This window comes from Staurois parvus, unplaced genomic scaffold (genome assembly GCF_062004578.1).
Source record: "Staurois parvus isolate SC_StPar_1 unplaced genomic scaffold, SC_StPar_1.0 ptg000153l, whole genome shotgun sequence".
Classification (NCBI taxonomy): Eukaryota; Metazoa; Chordata; class Amphibia; order Anura; family Ranidae; genus Staurois; species Staurois parvus.
Genome location: NW_028317949.1, coordinates 17198561 through 17215773, shown reverse-complemented (window position 1 = coordinate 17215773; position 17213 = coordinate 17198561).

Below are 17213 nucleotides of genomic sequence, written 5' to 3'. Positions count from 1 at the left end.
AAAAGATTCGATGCAATTTTGTCCTGGCGTCCAAGCTCTACTATGAGCAGGCTGACACAAATGGCAAACTCTTGGCCAGACTACTTCAGGGCAGAAGGGCTCAAATGAATATCCATTCTAGCCATGATAAGGCAAATAAATGCTTCAACAAAAATGAGGACATTGCGCAACAATTTGTAGATTACTACATTAAACTATATATTCTATCCACATGTAATTCCCCTACATTTGCTCACACCTCGCATGCACAATCCATTGATGATTTCTTAGCTCTACATGGTATGTCAACAATCTGCCCCAATGCAGCCTCATCCCTTGACAAATGCATTACGGAAGAAGAATTTTGGGTGGCCTTACAACACATGAAACTGGGTAAAATTCTGGGGTCCGATGGATGGTTTTTCTGCTCAGTACTATAAGAGCTTCTAGTTGATTCTTGTACCACACTTCCTAGAGGCTTTTAGGCCCTTACCATGGCAGGCACACCCTACTCCTCAGCTACTAGAGGCGCATATCACTGTTCTACATAAGAAAGATAAAGATAGCTCGCAGGTCAAGAATTACAGACCCATATCATTGATAAATGTGGACGTCAAAAGTTTTGCTAAGATCTTGGCAAATAGACTACTTCCTTTCCTTCCTCATTTGATCTCCCTAGATCAAGTTGGTTTCATACCAGGTCGAGAAGCGTGCGATAATACCATTAAGGCTATTGATATTCACCACTGGATGTCTAATTCGGGGTCGGAGGGATTCTTTTTGTCCACTGATGCGGAAAAGGTGTTCGACAGAATTGCCTGGGATTTCATGGAGTTGGTTTTGACATCGATAGGCTTAAGTCCCTCTATGCTGGCCATGATTATGAGACTCTACAATGGCCCCCAGGACAGAGTCAGGGTTAATGGCCATATGTCGGACACCTTCTCGATTAGGAATGGGACCAGACAAGGGTGCCCTCTATCCTCGATCATCTTTGTCCTAACGATTGAACCACTACTATACTGTATTAGATCACACTCTGACATAACAGGGGTGCAAATAGGCCATAGGGAATACATAATTGTGGCGTTTGCGGACGACATACTTTTTTTCTTGACTAAGCCTTTAACTACACTTTCCAACCTGATATCAGTACTACAGTATTTGGGGGAACTGTCTAATTTCAAAATACATTTTACCAAATCCTTTGCCTTGAATGTCTCCTTATCTACTCTACTAGTCCACAAATGCCAAGATTCTTTCTCTTTTTCGTGGTGCCTGGTATCCATCACGTATTTTGGCATATAGCCCTCCTCAAAATGATCGGATCTTTATATTCTAAACTTCCACCCTTTTATTTAGGAGGTTAAAAAAGACCTCACTAAGTGGGAACACCCTGATCTCTCATGGTTTAGATGAGCTGTGGCAATCAAGATGAAAGTCTTGCCCGATTCTTATATTTGTCCCAGACTATCCCTATACAGCTACCATCCGATTTCTTTACAACTATTCGCTTGATTTTGACTGCTTACATTTGGAAAGGGCAAACACCTAGACTTATCCTGATGAGACGTATAGCCTCTAAAGAGGGTGGTGGTATTGGCTTACTAAGATGTATCATAGGGCATCCCTCCTGACCAGACTGGTTGATTGGCATACATGGGGATCTTAAGGGCTGGATGTGGTCGTACTTGCAACTTAGACACTTTCTGACTAACTTCACACTAAAAGCGAAATTTAGTCACCTATTGTCGCCCTTGACGCCTTTTGAAAAACTGTGCTTCTCCACGGCCCCACAACGACATTTAATATCGACTATATACTCCATACTTTCTGGCCCAGAATCACAAAACCTCAGGCCTATCATTAAAGCATGGGACCCTGAACACTCGCACAATCTTTTTGCAGAGGATTGGCAGCATATTTTTCTGAATGTACACAAGGGATCTCTGAACGTATTAAATCAAGAACACAATTACAAAGTCCTTACACAGTGGTACAGAACACCTCACTACATTCATAAAATGTTTCCTCAGGTTCCAGACACATGCTAACTCTGTGATACTATGACAGGTACAATGTCCCACATTTGGTGGGACTGCCCCAAGATAAGCCCATCATGGTCACAAGTTCACAAGATCATCGTAAAAGGTGTCTTCCTACCAGATAGCTTTCTCCCAACTACAATACTTGATTCACCACTCCATACCCATGGGCCAGTCCACTCACAAATCTCTAGTCAGGCATATGATTAATTCAGCGTGGATGCGCAGTCCAGTGTTCTGGAAACAAACTAGAATTCCGTCTTTAAGGGATTGGTTCTCCAGACTCAATAACACTGCGGAGATGTAGGAATTGATAGCTACCTCTTTGGATAGACTGGAAAGATACCTGAAAAACTGGATGTGTTGGATCCACTTCCAATCTACTGCAGACTATCAAAAAGTTATGAACCCGCAACCATAATGCCTTAACTCATTTCTTAATTCTCCATTTAATTCAAACCTTACCATTTTACACTAAGAGACTCGACATTGCAACCTAATCCCCCTCCCCCTTTTTTTTCTCTCTCCCCATCCTCCTCCATCCCTTTCCCCCCACCCCTTTTCTCTTCTTCTCTTTCTTATCCCTTCCACTTTAATTGGCTCTCTGCGCTTTTCTACTGGACTCATGTCCATCCCAACACGTCACCCACTGTGCCTCTCCTATCCCCCTGTTGAGGTTATTGTTTCTCCATTTTTCTGTTTTTTAATTCACAAGGTTTGGAAAGTCATAACCAATGTTTAAAAAATGACGTTCTAAGTTCTTCTATACTTGCATGCCCAATACATTAATGTGTTAATTTAGCTGTGTATTAGCTTTTTTCAATTGAGATGCATCTTCCTGGCCCAACCAATGTGCATAGGTTTGGATGCCTTTTTCTTCCTCTTTGGAAAAAGCAAATGGATTTCATTGGATGTATGTAGCTTTAAGTTAACTCCAGTTGAGTGGAAAGGATATGTCATTTATTGATTGCTATGGACATGATTATATTTTGACTGTCACCAATTTCTGATGGATTTATTAAGATTATATGCTATGACTTTCTCAATAAAATTTTTATGGAAAAAAATTAAAAAATGTAAAAAAGTTACAAAATATTTAAAAAGTTGAACACAGAAATGTTTTTTTTTTCATACTGTCACCAGTCAATATCCCTGATCACCTCCAAACCAGTCATATGATAATGCAATACTGCACTGGTGACGGTATGTAAAAAAAAAGTGAAAAAAAAAATTTTTTTTTTCATTTTCAAAAAAATTGTGACAAAAAAATTACAGCTTCAAAAAACTCACCATGCCTCCTACTAAATAACTCAGACTATCTACTTTCCAAAAAGGGGTAATTTGGGGGTATTTTTACTGTGCTGGTATTTAAAGGACTTCAAAAAATAAGATCAGCCGTCATTACATCAGAATTGATCAATGTTTAAATATATACTGTATACCATAGTTTGTATTGTAGACGCTATAACTTTCACACAAACCAATTAATATACACTTGTTTGGATTTTTTTTTTTACCAAAGACATGTAGCAGAATGCATTTTGGCATACATTTATGAATACATTAGATTTTTTTTATTAGATATGTTTTATAACAGAAATGACAAAATAGTGTATGTTTTCAAAATGTTAGGACTGTTTTGTTTAACCACCTTCCGCCCGCCCTATAGTACAATGATGGGCGCAAGGTGGTTCTCTCGTTCTAATAGGACATCATATGACGTCCTACCATTCTCACTGCACATGCGCGGCTCAGGGAGCGCGCAGCGTGGTGATCGCCGGGACACAACGGATCATGGAAAGAGCCGAAGATGTCGGCTCATTCATTTCTCTCTTCTGGAGCTGTCACGCTCACAGCTCGAGAGGAGAGGAGAGCCGGTAATCGGCTTTCTGCGGAGGGGATATGTACACTGATCATCAAGGCACTGATGATCAGTGTGCCCTGATGATCAGTGTGGACCCAGAAGTGCCACCTGTCAGTGCCCATCAGTGCCATGTGCCAGTGCCCATCAGTGCCACATCAATGTCACATATCAGTGCATACCAGTGCACATCAATGCCACATATCAGTGCTCATCTGAGCTGCCTTTCAATGTCACCCATCAGTGCCAGTCAGTGCCACCTATCAATGCCAATCAGTGCCACCTATCAGTGCCGCCTATCAGTGCCAGTCAGTGCCGCCTATCAGTGCCAGTCAGTGCCGCCTATCAGTGCCAGTCAGTGCCGCCTAACAGTGCCAGTCAGTGACACCTATCAGTGCCGCCTTTCAGTGCCATATATCAGTGTCATGTATAGGTGAGGCCGTTCAGTGCCCATCAGTGATGCCTGTCAATGCCCATCAGTGCAACCTACCAGTGCCTCCTCATCAGTGCCCATCAGTGCCACCTATCAGTGTCCATCAGTGCAGCTTATCAGTGCCCATCACTGCAGCCTCATTAGCGCACATCAGTGAAGGAGAAAAATTTCATATGGGTACAGTGTTGCATGACTGCGCAATTTTCATTCAAAGTGCGACAGCGCTGAGAGCTGGAAATTGGCCTGGGCAGGAAGGGGGTATAAGTGCCCTGTAGGCTAGTAGTTAAATAATAACAAAATAAAAAACTCAATGGCAATCAAACACCACCAAAAGAAAGCTCTATTTTTGTGAAAAAATTAAATAAATGTCATTTGCGTAGTGTTGCATGACCGCGCAATTGCTAGTTAAAATAATACAGTACCTAATAACAAAAAATGGTGGTAAAACCTTCTGGATCTCAAGTGTTTAACTGTATTATATTTATGATTGTATAGTAGGTGTGTGTATATTGCCATGCATATTGTTAAATTTTTTTACAGATCGAGCATCATAGCGGTTTTGGCTACTTTTTATGTGTTTCTTTCATGCTACAAGGAGATTAAATAAAATGATACATGAAAATATGCTTATTTTTGATGGGCAACCATAGTGAAGAGTAGCATATGACATTTATGCTGTATCTCAAAAACTAGTGCTGACAGGGAAAAATTGATGCCATTTTTAGAATCAATGGATCAAATATACCCTGGAACAAGACTAACATTGGAGTCACCAACATATGTGTTGGTTTATGTTATCAGTCACATACTGTCTGTACAACAACCGATCATCCTTTGTTTGATTTCAGACAGGGCCGGATCTAGCCGGTCTGATGTGGGGATGCAGTAAAACATTTCAGGGAGGCAGAGGGTGGGAGGTCAGTAGGAAAATGTACAGGGAAACAGCAAGATAGATGATAGGGTCAGTAGTTTGTAGAGCAGTGTACATATGATATTAGTTTGTAGGGCAGTTGACAGGGTGTCAGCAGGGCAAAGGATGGAAGGTCAGCAGGGGAGTGTACAGGAATTGGTAGGGCAGTGTACAGGGGGTCAGCAGGGCAGAGAACAGGAGTCAGCAGGGCAGTGTACAGGAATCAGTAGGGCAGTGTACAGGGGGTGAGCAGGGCAGAGAACAGGGGTCAGCAGGGCAGTGTACAGGGGTTAGCAGAAGGTAGAATGGGAGTCAACAGCATAGAGGCCAGAGGCCAGCAGTGTACAGGGGTCAGGTGAGCTGAAGACAAAGGTCAGCAGAGTGGAGGACAGTGGTCACTGCTGGCAGGGCAGAGGACAGGGCCAGGTTCACTGCTGGCAAGGCACTTGGCAGAGCTCCTTCTCCCATCCCTGCACTGCACACAGCCTGGGCACAGGCAGCACAGCTCCTTCTCTCAACAAAGCACATTTCTAAGATCGAATTAATTTACACACAACCTGGATCTGCACAGTATGTACTGCGATGCTGCTGTTCCACTCAGGGAAAATCACAGGTCAGAACTGCAACATAGTAGTCAGCTACACACTGGGGTTCCTAAATGCTTCCAGTGCATGGCACTGCGTTGCCCCCTCAGCTGCTAATCACACGCCCTGCCCGTTGCTCTAACAATCCCGCCAACTTCACACTTCTTCCACTCTTTACATATCCTCACATTACATTGTGCACTGTCCTGGCTCTGTGTAGAGGAATGCAAACTCTGCTGTGTGGAGATGGGGAGCTCTGCTGCCAGTGTCCTCTCTGTGTGAAGTGCAGGGTTGGGAACAGGAGCTCAGCGGTAGGGCACAGAGTCCAGGAAGCTTTGGGGGGGCACAAATGAAATCTGGGGGGGGGGGCACATTCCACCCCAGCATCCTCCTAGATCCGACCATGATTTCAGAAAAACTATTTCACAAAGAACAAATGCAAAAAACTAGAGGTGTACATCCCTTTAATAAGTAAAATAAATAAATGGAAATGCAAATGATTCTGCACTAAATAACCCAAAATGATTAATCATTTTTATGATTTTTCAACACATTTCTAGGTAATAAAATTTCCAAAGAACACCTTAGTTTTCAATACCTTGTCTAGAAATGTATTCATCTATCAACTAGAATAGATTAAAAAAAGATGTATTGTTTTCAATCTTGAGTTTGAAATAAGAATACCACATATAGAACTTAATTTGTGAAAGTCTTTCCTAAGGGTGTTGGTGTGTTTTAGATTCTATTAAAATGTGTTAGATTTTGATTCTCAAACTTTAGAATGAATCATTTTGATATACTGTACTTGTTAAACTAATTGAGTCTTCTAAATATACATCTATGTTATGTCACATAGGTACCACATTTATGTCCTGTTGGGTTTCTAAGTTGAAAGTAAAAACATTATTATGCCTTGTGTATTATTTGGTTGACATTATAGAAACATTATTTGCTGTTATTAACTAATGCATTAGCTATTTTTGACTACTCTATGTGGAGGTAATTCATACACATTTAATATCACATCACTTTAATTAAGTTACTATTGTAATGTACAACTGCTGTGGTCAAAATATATTTATAAAGGTTATGCCACTGTGCCATAACCTTTATAAATATATTTTGACCACAGCTGAGTTGCTGTTGTTCGCAGTTGCTTCCACTTTGTTATAATACCACTAGCAGCTGACCATGGAATATTTAGTAGCAAGGACATTTCACGGATGGACTTCTTACACAGGTGGCAACCTATCACAGTACCACACGTGAATTCACTGAGCTCCTGAGGGCGACCCATTCTTTCACAAATGTTTGTAGAAGCAGTCTGCATACCTAGGTGCTTTATTTTATACACCTGTAGCCATGGAGGTGATTGGAACACCTAAATCCAATGATTTGAAGGGGTGTCCCAATACTTTTGGCAATATAGTGTAAGTGGTGCTTTTGCAAGACACCTGTTAAATCCCATTCAATACACATTTTTTTCAAAAATTGAGTAAAAATGTGGTTCACCTACCAGGTATCTGTTCATTGTGTCAAGTGGAAGCAACTGCAAACAACAGCAACTCAGCCACAGTGGTAGGCCATGTAAAATGACAAAGCGAGGTCAGCGCATGCTGAAGCACACAGTGCGCAGAAGTCACCAACTGTCTGCAGAGTTAATAGCTAAAGACCTCCAAACTTTGTGTGGCCTTCACATTAGCACAACAGTGCATAGAGAGCTTCATGGAATGGGTTTTCATGGCCGAGCAGCTGCATCCAAGCCTTACGTCACCAAGTGCAATGCAAAGCATTGGATGCAGTGGTGTAAAGCAATTATATATAAAAGACTTGTGCTTAGGTGTTAAAGGCCAGAAAAAGCAGCTACCATGATCAATAGGCAAACAGTAAAAATATGTAAAAAACTAGAGTTCCATCCCTGCTTCACAAATTTAAACCTAACATCTCAGATTCGTGTTGGAGATGTCATCAGGTGATGGGTACACTCTTGCATATCTGGTGGAAATGCTCATTGCTGCAGCCTTTCTGGGAGATAATCCAACCCATAATCATGCAAGTAACCTCGTATTCATTAGACCTCTCCCCCTCACAATTCTTGCTCCACCATTCCACGCTTCCATTTAGGACGTACCGTAAATCACTTGCCATGCACATGGTCAATGCGGCAAAACAGTGTATCCCAGTCCACTGGCGCTCAACACATTTTCCCACTATTCGAGAATGGTTTGCTAGGATCAATAAAATTGAGAAAATGGAGGAATTGATTTCTGTAGCAAAAGAACATCCCGAGAGATTCAGGAAGACTTGGGCTTGTTGGAGCCATTTCAAAACCACCACTACCTATAGCATCTCAGTTCATACACAGCCTTTACCCCCTGACTGAATGATTAGACACTATGCTGTTTTAGGGAATGCCCTGTCCACCGAAGATGCATTTGGTGCATATTTGGTTGGATTGTGATACATTTCGGATTCTTGACCTACATGTTACCCCTTTGACTGACCCTGCATGTATTGGGTCCTAAACTATAAGACTATTTTTTTGGCTCGTACCAAATGATGTGAATTATTTTATCCACAATTGTCCACCTTAACATCCCCTTTACTCTCTACCCATTCCCCCCTCCCTTTTTTTTTTTCTCCTCTCACCCCCCCCCCCCCCCCCCCCACACTACTTCACTCTACATTTCCATCTCTTTCTCTAGCTATACTCCTTTCTGACTTTTCTTTATCTCAAGCTTTTTTATACGCCTTCATTATTCATATATTCCCAACAAATATGGCATTTCATCTCGCATACAGGTGTGCCTGGTTTCACATGGCTTACACGCTCCCGAAATGGACACACAAATTTTGCTATATAAATCATCCTGTGCTAGCATTACCCAACGCTTAACATTCGCTCAACATAAGGGCTCACCAGTACATAGGTCAGTAATCATTTTACCTATTTCGATTTATCTACTATACTCTGTGTATCTTACTGGTTTGCCATATACATTTGCAATAAGGATATACTTCAACCAGATGTGTACTTTTGTTTAAACCCATGGCCCTTCTGCAAAACGGATGCTACATGATGTGTCTATGTTCGGACTGTGATCCGTATTTGTATGTACACTGCTATACCTTACTTTTTCTAATAAAAATATTTTTGGAAGAAAAAAAAAACTATCAGTGTAGCGCTTAACTGGTGATACATGTGATTATTATTAACAACCAATCATCCACCAAAGGTGAGAAGTCACATACAGATAACACAAATAAGCCAATTAAAAAGTCCTAGAAATCTGTAAGTGCTGGTGCTTTGCAAGAAGTCAGAACCCCAAAAGGATAAAGAAAGTCCTTTACCTTCCACCCAATTACCCGAAGGACCACCTGAAGGATTGGTCAAACAGCGCAGTTATCAGGCTCAGCTGATGTATCAAGGACTGGCAAAAAGGTCCCCAGAAAATCCAGAAAATGTATAAGAGATCCTTAAAATTATAGCTCTTAGATGGCAGATGTCTCTCCACACATTGAATACCCAAGAGGCTAATAGAGCTGGCTATGCCAAGTTGCATTGGCTCTTACTCAGTGATGTTCATGGATGAGCTCTTGAATTTAAATTCTCCAACCAAAACTTTTACAGGTGTTAATGAGTGGAAAACCAGCCACAACAATATCTTTAAAGAGTGTTGATTCCCTGACAGGTGGTAGGCTTTTTATTTGTGTTATCTATATATGACTTCTCACCTTTAGTGGTGTAAAGCATGCCGCCACTGGACTCTAGAGCAGTAGAGATGTGTTCTCTGGATTGAAGAATCACACTTCTCTGTCTGGCAGTCCGATGGACCTGTCTGGGTTTGGTGGTTTCAAGGAAAACGGTACATGCCTGACTGCATTGTGCCAAGTATAAGGATTGGTGGAGGGGGGATTATGATGTGGGGTTGTTTTTCAGGGGTTGAGCTTGGCCCCTTAGTTCCAATGAAGGGAGTTCTTAACGAGTCAGTATACTAAGACGTTTTGAATAATTTCATGCTATCAACTTTGTGGGAACAGTTTGGGGATGGCCCCTTCCTGTTCCAACATGACTGCACACCACTGCACAAATCAAAGTCCATAAAGACATGGATGAGCGAGTTTGGGGTGGAGGAACGTGACTGGCCTGCACAGAGTACTGAATTCAACCCAATAGAACGCCTTTGGGATGATTAGAGCGGAGACTGTGAGCCAGGCCTTCTCATCTGACATCAGTGCCTCACAAATGCACTTCTAGAAGAATGGTTAAACATTCCCATAGACACACTCCTAAACCTTGTGGACAGCCTTCCCATACGAGTTGAAGTTGTTAGAACTGCAAAGGGTGGGCCAACTCAATAATGAACACTAAAAACTAAGACTGGGATGCCACTAAAGTTCATGTGTGTTGAAAGGCAGGCATCCCAATACGTTTGGCAATAGAGTGTATTTCATAAAACATCACAGTTTACAGTTGACATCATAAAACCAATCTTAAGATCATGGTCAATACAGATATTAGATTCTTTCCAAACAACATAATGGGTTAATTTACTAAAACTGAAGAGTGCAACATGTGGTGCAGCTGTTCATGGTAGCCAATTGATTTCTAAATTCAGCTTGTTTAATTAAGCTTTGACAAAAAAAAAAGAATAAGAAACTGGCAGCTGATTTGTTTCTATGCAGAGCTGCACTAGGTTTTTCACATTCCAGTTCATTATTATTATAATACAGGATTTATATAGCGCCAACAGTTTGCTCAGTGCTTTACAATATAATGGGAGACAATACAGCAACAATACAGTTCAATACAAGAGGGATAGGAGGGCCCTGCTCCTTGGAGCTTACAATCTAGGAGGGTGGATCAACAATCATATTGTCGACCTGCTTCAAATAGACTTTGTTCTGCAATGTATTTTGCCTTCATAGCTTTCCCAGGAAGAGTTGTTCAGACTACAAGAAGTGGACTACAATGTCAAAAAATATATAAATTACAACACAATTCAATATACAGAAATCAAAAAGAAATCAAAGACATTGCAAGAAAAGATAGACACCTCACCAGTCACTCCAGAGCCAAATCAAGGTGTGAAGACCTACATACTGAAGTTCTTGCTTAAAATAAGAGGAAGTATATACAAATGACCTGTCCAGTCACTCATCTACCAGTTAAGATTACATACAGAATATATCCCTACTCTGCGCTTTAGATATTAAAAATGCACAAAACAAAAATGCAAAAACACAAATTTTAAACCATTACGTAACCCAAACAAATGCAGCTGCAGTGTTACCCCGCCCAAATTTTCACTATATGATGAATACCAATATATATATATATATATATATATATATATACACATATATATATATATATATATATATATATATATATATATATATAAATAATCAAACACCATTGTACAGTGCTACTGTATAAATGTAACTAGTTACATTAAACTCTTCAATCAAAATCATATTAAATGTACCTAATTACATAACACTCTTCAATCAAAATCATATATGGTCATACAGTGATTATCTGTATGACCATAGTTTTTTTGGTATCTGTTCCTATATGGGTGCACATACTGTATTTCCTGTTAAGATTGCTCTAACTGAAGTGACAACTAATGGTCCCTTGCTAACACTGAAGGACCAGGTTTTCCAAATTCAAATAAGTAATATGTTATGCAAACAGCTAAATACATAATCAGAGTACCTCTAATGTTTTAGATCCAGTATCTATTAGCTTTTCTTCACTTCAAAACTGCTTTTTTTTCTCAACACAAGTCTAAGGAAAGCAAATGCATTTGAAGCAAGTAAAAATCAGATGAACTGCACCAGAAATGAATTATATATACTGGGTGATTGTGGCAGTCATCCACTGGAATCCTCTAAGAGGTGTTAGAGCCATTTACTGGAATACAGTTTATCCCAGGCTGCTCCTTGCTGTTCCTTTATACATTTATGCCCGACTGACCTCATTTAATATAAGGTCTGGTAAGGAACTTGGCACATAAGGGGGTGGGGCACTGTATAGGATTTCCCTTTAATGGAATCCTCATGGCACCAGGGAAAATTTATGAAATTTGGACTTTCTTTATATATATATATATATATATATAAATATACATACATATATTGTATACAAATATTCTTGCATTGCGACCAAGGAGAAAATCATCTAATTATCAATGATGGCCCTGAATACAGACAAAAACACATACATCCACAACCCCCCTCAAACACGCGTTTGAGTCTTTAAAATATTAGATACAATCTAAGCCATTTTAGTGTGCTCCATCCTATAATCCAGTTCACCATTGTGTAAGAGTGATAGATTCAGCGTCATTGTCAAACTTGACATAATCCTTAGTCTTCATGATTGCCTGGCTCATCTACAACAAAAGAACACATACATACTGTATATATACAGTATATACACATATGCTGCTCAAAAAAATTAAAGGAAAATTTTGAAAACACATCAGATCTCAATGGGAAAAAAAAATCATGCTGGATATCTATACAGATATGGACTGAGTAATATGTTAGGAACAAAACAATTAGATCGAAAACCTGCACTTGGGAATTTGCAAATAAAATTAGCAGCTGACACAATAAATGGGCAAAAATGAAAAAATAAAAAACACTTAGAGTAGCTCTTATGATGGTAATTAGCAATAAAATATATTGTCCAAATCCCCACAAGAGAAGGATAATGGTGAAACAGTAAAATACATTAAATAAAGTCTATACAAAATTCATCTGATCCAGTAATGGTGGTGCCAATTGAAATGAAAACCAGAAGAGAGAGAATCCATCACCTTTCACCCAATCATTTTGGCCTCTTAGGCTGGCCATACATTATACAATTATCTGCAGATTTTTGGTTTAGATTTACCAAAAACCATATAATAGGAGGACAAACCTAAACAACACTTTCAGTTGTATCCAATTAGGCAGGCCCTTGCACTACATAGTTGAAGGTAAATCTAAAGGAAATTGGGCAGAAAATCTGCAGATAATTGTATAATGTATGGCCAGCCTTACTGGAGAGTTTGACCACTCAAAAGATTGGTCAAACAAAGCAGATATCAAGCCCAGCAGATGAGTCCAGGATTCCCAGATGGATCTCCCAGGATATCAAGATGAATTAAGGACTTCTCACTAAACAATGTGGTCTAGGATGGCAAATACTTCTCCACACAGTAAACATCACATAGGGAAAAAAGTATAACCACTCATAGTGTTGTAATTGAATAAAAAATGCTATTTATTTAAGTAAGGCACTTACAATAGCAAGGATAAATATCATCAGGTTTGAATAGTGTTTCCAACCAACAAGATGGCTGCAGTCCTTGGCGGTGCATGATGACTTCACATGCCATGGCTCCACCCTACACGTTTCATATATCTTAGGAGCGTATATGTTAATATGTTAGGAATGTAAGGATGCCCTATTGTTTGATGGAAATGAAAATGATCAACCTACAGAGGAAGATACCCCAAAAACAAAGTAAAAAAATGATGCAGCAGGCTAGTCCATTTTACTGAAATTTCATTGCAGCAACTCAAAATGGTAGTTTGTATGGCCCCCATGTGCTTGTATGCATACCTGACAATGTTGGGGCATGCTCCTAAGGAGACGATGGATGGTGTCCTGGGTTATTTCCTCCCAGATCTGGACCAGGGCATCACTGAACTCCTGGACAGTCTTAGGTGCAACCTGGTAGCGTCAGATGGACAGAAACATGATATTCCAGAGGTGTTCTATTGAAGTTAGGTCAGGCAAGCGTGGGGGTCATTCATCAGTATCAGTTCCTTCATCCTCTAGGAACTGCCTGCATACTCTCCCCACATGAGGCCGGACATTGTCGTGTACCAGGCGGAACCCAGGACCCACTTCACCAGCGAAGGGTCTGACAATGGGTACAAGGATTTCATCCCAATACCTAATGACAGTCAGAGCGCCATTGTTTAGCCTGTAGAGGTCTGCGTATCCCTCCATGGCTATGCCTCCCAAGACCATCACTGACCTACTACCAAAACAATCATGCTGAATGATACAGGCAGCATAACATTCTCCACAGCTTCTCAAGACCCTTTCACTTCTGTCACATGTGCTCAGGGTGAACATGCTCTCATCTGTGAAACGCACAGGGCACCAGTGGTGGACCTGAAAATTCTGGTGTTCAATGGCAAATGCCAATCGAGCTCTATGGTGCCGAGCAGTGAGCACAGGGGCCACTAAAGAATGTCGAGCCCTCAGGCCACTCTCATGCAGTCTGTTTCTGATTGGTCAGAGACATTCACAACAGTAGCCTGCTGAAGGTCATTTTGTAGGACTCTGGTAGTGCTCATCCTGTTCCTCCTTGCACAAAGGAGCAAATACTGGTCTTGCTGATGGGTTAAGGACCTTCTACGGCCCTGTCCAGCTCTCCTAGAGTAACTCCCTGTCTCCTGGAATCTCCTCCATGTTCTTGACAGTACAGGGATACAGCAAACCATCTGGCAATGGAACGTATTGTGCCATCCTGGAGTTGGACTTCCTGTGTGAACTCTGTAGGGTCCAGGTATCGCCTCATGCTACCAGTCGTGACACTGACCCTAGACAAATGCAAAACTAGTAAAAAACAGTCAGAAAAGATGAGTAGGAAAAAAAATGTCAGTGACCTCAACTTTTTTTTTTTTTTGCTATTGCACTTCACTCATTGTGCATATTGTTTCATGTATTTCATGTATTTCACTTTATTTAGTTTCATGATTGATGGAAGTTGAACACCTGATGAGTATGGTATGCAATCGATCATTTGCAATTTATGAATTTATTATTAACTATATTTAGCACAATAGGCATTAACTCCTTGGCTCCGATGATATATTTGCATACCTGATGTAAACAAACATGTGCCAAGAGCGTGTGCCCTGCACACTCCTGGCACAGTTATCAGCACCTCATGGAAAGCTCCCGATCGCTACTTGCATGATCATGTGACCAATCATGTGACAGATGTGACAGCCAATCAAGGCTGTCACAGGACCCTAAAACTCACCTCCTGGCTTCAGAAACCCCTTAAAGGTCTGGGAGGGGCTAAGGAGACAGCACATCCATTTCTAGACAGGTTTATGGGAAAAAAGGCGTAGCTAGAAAGGTGAAATTGTTATATAGCTCTATTTGTTTCAGCCTCCAACTTCCAGCCAAATTATTGAACATAACATAAACACCAACCCAATCACAAGACCTTCCCTGTGTTCTCTACTTTGTGACACCTCCCTCTTCCTCTTATAACCTGATACTTATTGAATTTACAACACTGATCCATTGCAACAGTACAGAGATTACAACTTTCACTCTTTTTTAAATTAATGTTTAACTCCAAGCAGTACTTCAAGTGTATTTCCATTTTTGCAGTCAAATTTGAGTAAATCCCACTTTAGTAGGTGTTCCTATTCACCAACAATACCTCTTTTATATATATATATATATATATATATATATATAATTCTTATCTTATAGATGTTTCTTAGGAAAAGGTAGGAGAAGGTATCTGCAAGCATTGCTCAGTAAGTTCAGTGTGAGTTATCACAATCGGAAGGGTACTGCTGGCAATAGACCGTTTCTTTTTTTTTTTCCGATCAGCCAAGGGGCTATTTGAAAGGAAAAAAGAGGATTGGGCAATCCACACATAGGCATGGATAGAGAAATCTTTCCCGCTTGGGAAATTGAATTCTGATAGCAGGATTGAAAAAAGATTTTCAACAATCCCATTTGATGGAAGTCAATCATTAGATCAACTTCTGTTGAGCGGGAACAGCCATAGATGGATTGAAATTCAGCCAGTCCCTGCTGATCCATATGAATTTTGATTCATCTATGTATAAATTGATTAAACAGCATCTAAAAAAGGTAAGCTGCAATTGTATTCTTTATTTTAAGCTATGGTATGTGAATAGGGACATGATTAATAGACATTAAATTGTCACCCAATGCATAAAGCCAAGATTGTAGGATCATTATGTAATATGTATTGGCACCCTAATGGTCACAAAGGCTTGCAGTTTTTTTATTGCCAGAGGCCATTAAAGCCTGGGTGTCCAGCCCACTTCTTTTTGATAAAATTGAATTTATTAATTATTATTTTTTAGTTTGTAAAGTAAATACAAGGACACATCATGTCAAACAAGAGAAAAATACTGTCTAATATAGCTCAAAATCATTCAGTCCCCAGTTTTATGATTTTTTAAATCTATTTTATGCATTTTTTTTATGTCTTGCATTGAACTGCATGAGGTTATCAATATTTTGTAGTAAGCTGACATCTAGTGATGATTTTGTGCCACTACAACTTGCTTACTAATGTGACTTTGGCATCTTCCTCTGTCCTCAACTCATGTTTAGTGCTAGTTAGTTTAGTTTTAACTAAACTCTCACTACTTCTTCCATGTTCTCTGTTACTGTTAGTTACTTGCAGACAGGGCTCAGGAAAGGCATTATCTTTTTACAGTTCAAAAGACTAGAAAAACATCCGCTGTGCTGCAATTAGTTGATGTAAAATTACATTGGATTCAAATTCTGTATCTTACTGAAGAGTTAAGCTGCCTGTGGATGGTGCCCTGGACAGATTGAAAGAGTAGGTGTTATCCCAATATGAATAAATAAGCTACAATAACACCCATGCTTCCTATAAATTGAGAAAATTATAAAACAGACTAATGTGTAAAAAAAATAAAATAAAAATAATAGTAATAAAAATAGACACAAGTGTGTGTGTGTGTGTGTGTGTGTGCGCGTGTGTGTGTGAATTAAGTATCCCTGCATAGGTTGCTGTATTACAAAACCATTAAACCAAGCAAACATAATGCCAGAGTGTTAAGTGAATATTCCCAATACAGTGCTTAATACAAACAACAGCAAACTCAAAAAGTGGTTATAAAGGCAAAAATGTTTTCTTTGTTACCTTAATGCATTCTCTGAATTAAGGTAAACACCTGCATCTCTCTGTGCATTCCTTCCAATCTTAAACACTTACTTGACATCACTTGATCAAGCTCTGTCCCTACTGGCAGCCCCGCTCTTCTCTCTCCCTTCTTTCATAGATGGCACAGGCAGCAGTGGGAGGCATTGGCTTCAGCTGATTTCAATCAAATCATGTGAGGAGGGAGCGAGGGGAAGGGGTGAGCTGCACTTCATGTTAAAAACCTCACACAGCTCTGCTTGGAAGTGAGCCTACAGTTAGACCCCGCCAGAGCTAGATCTAGGATCTTTCTCCATTTGTAGACAGTCTGTCTTACCGTGGACACATGAACACCAAGGCATTTGGAGATACTTTTGTAACCCTTTCCAGCTTCATGCAAGTCAACAATTCTTGATCGTCATGGCATGGTTCACTGCAGA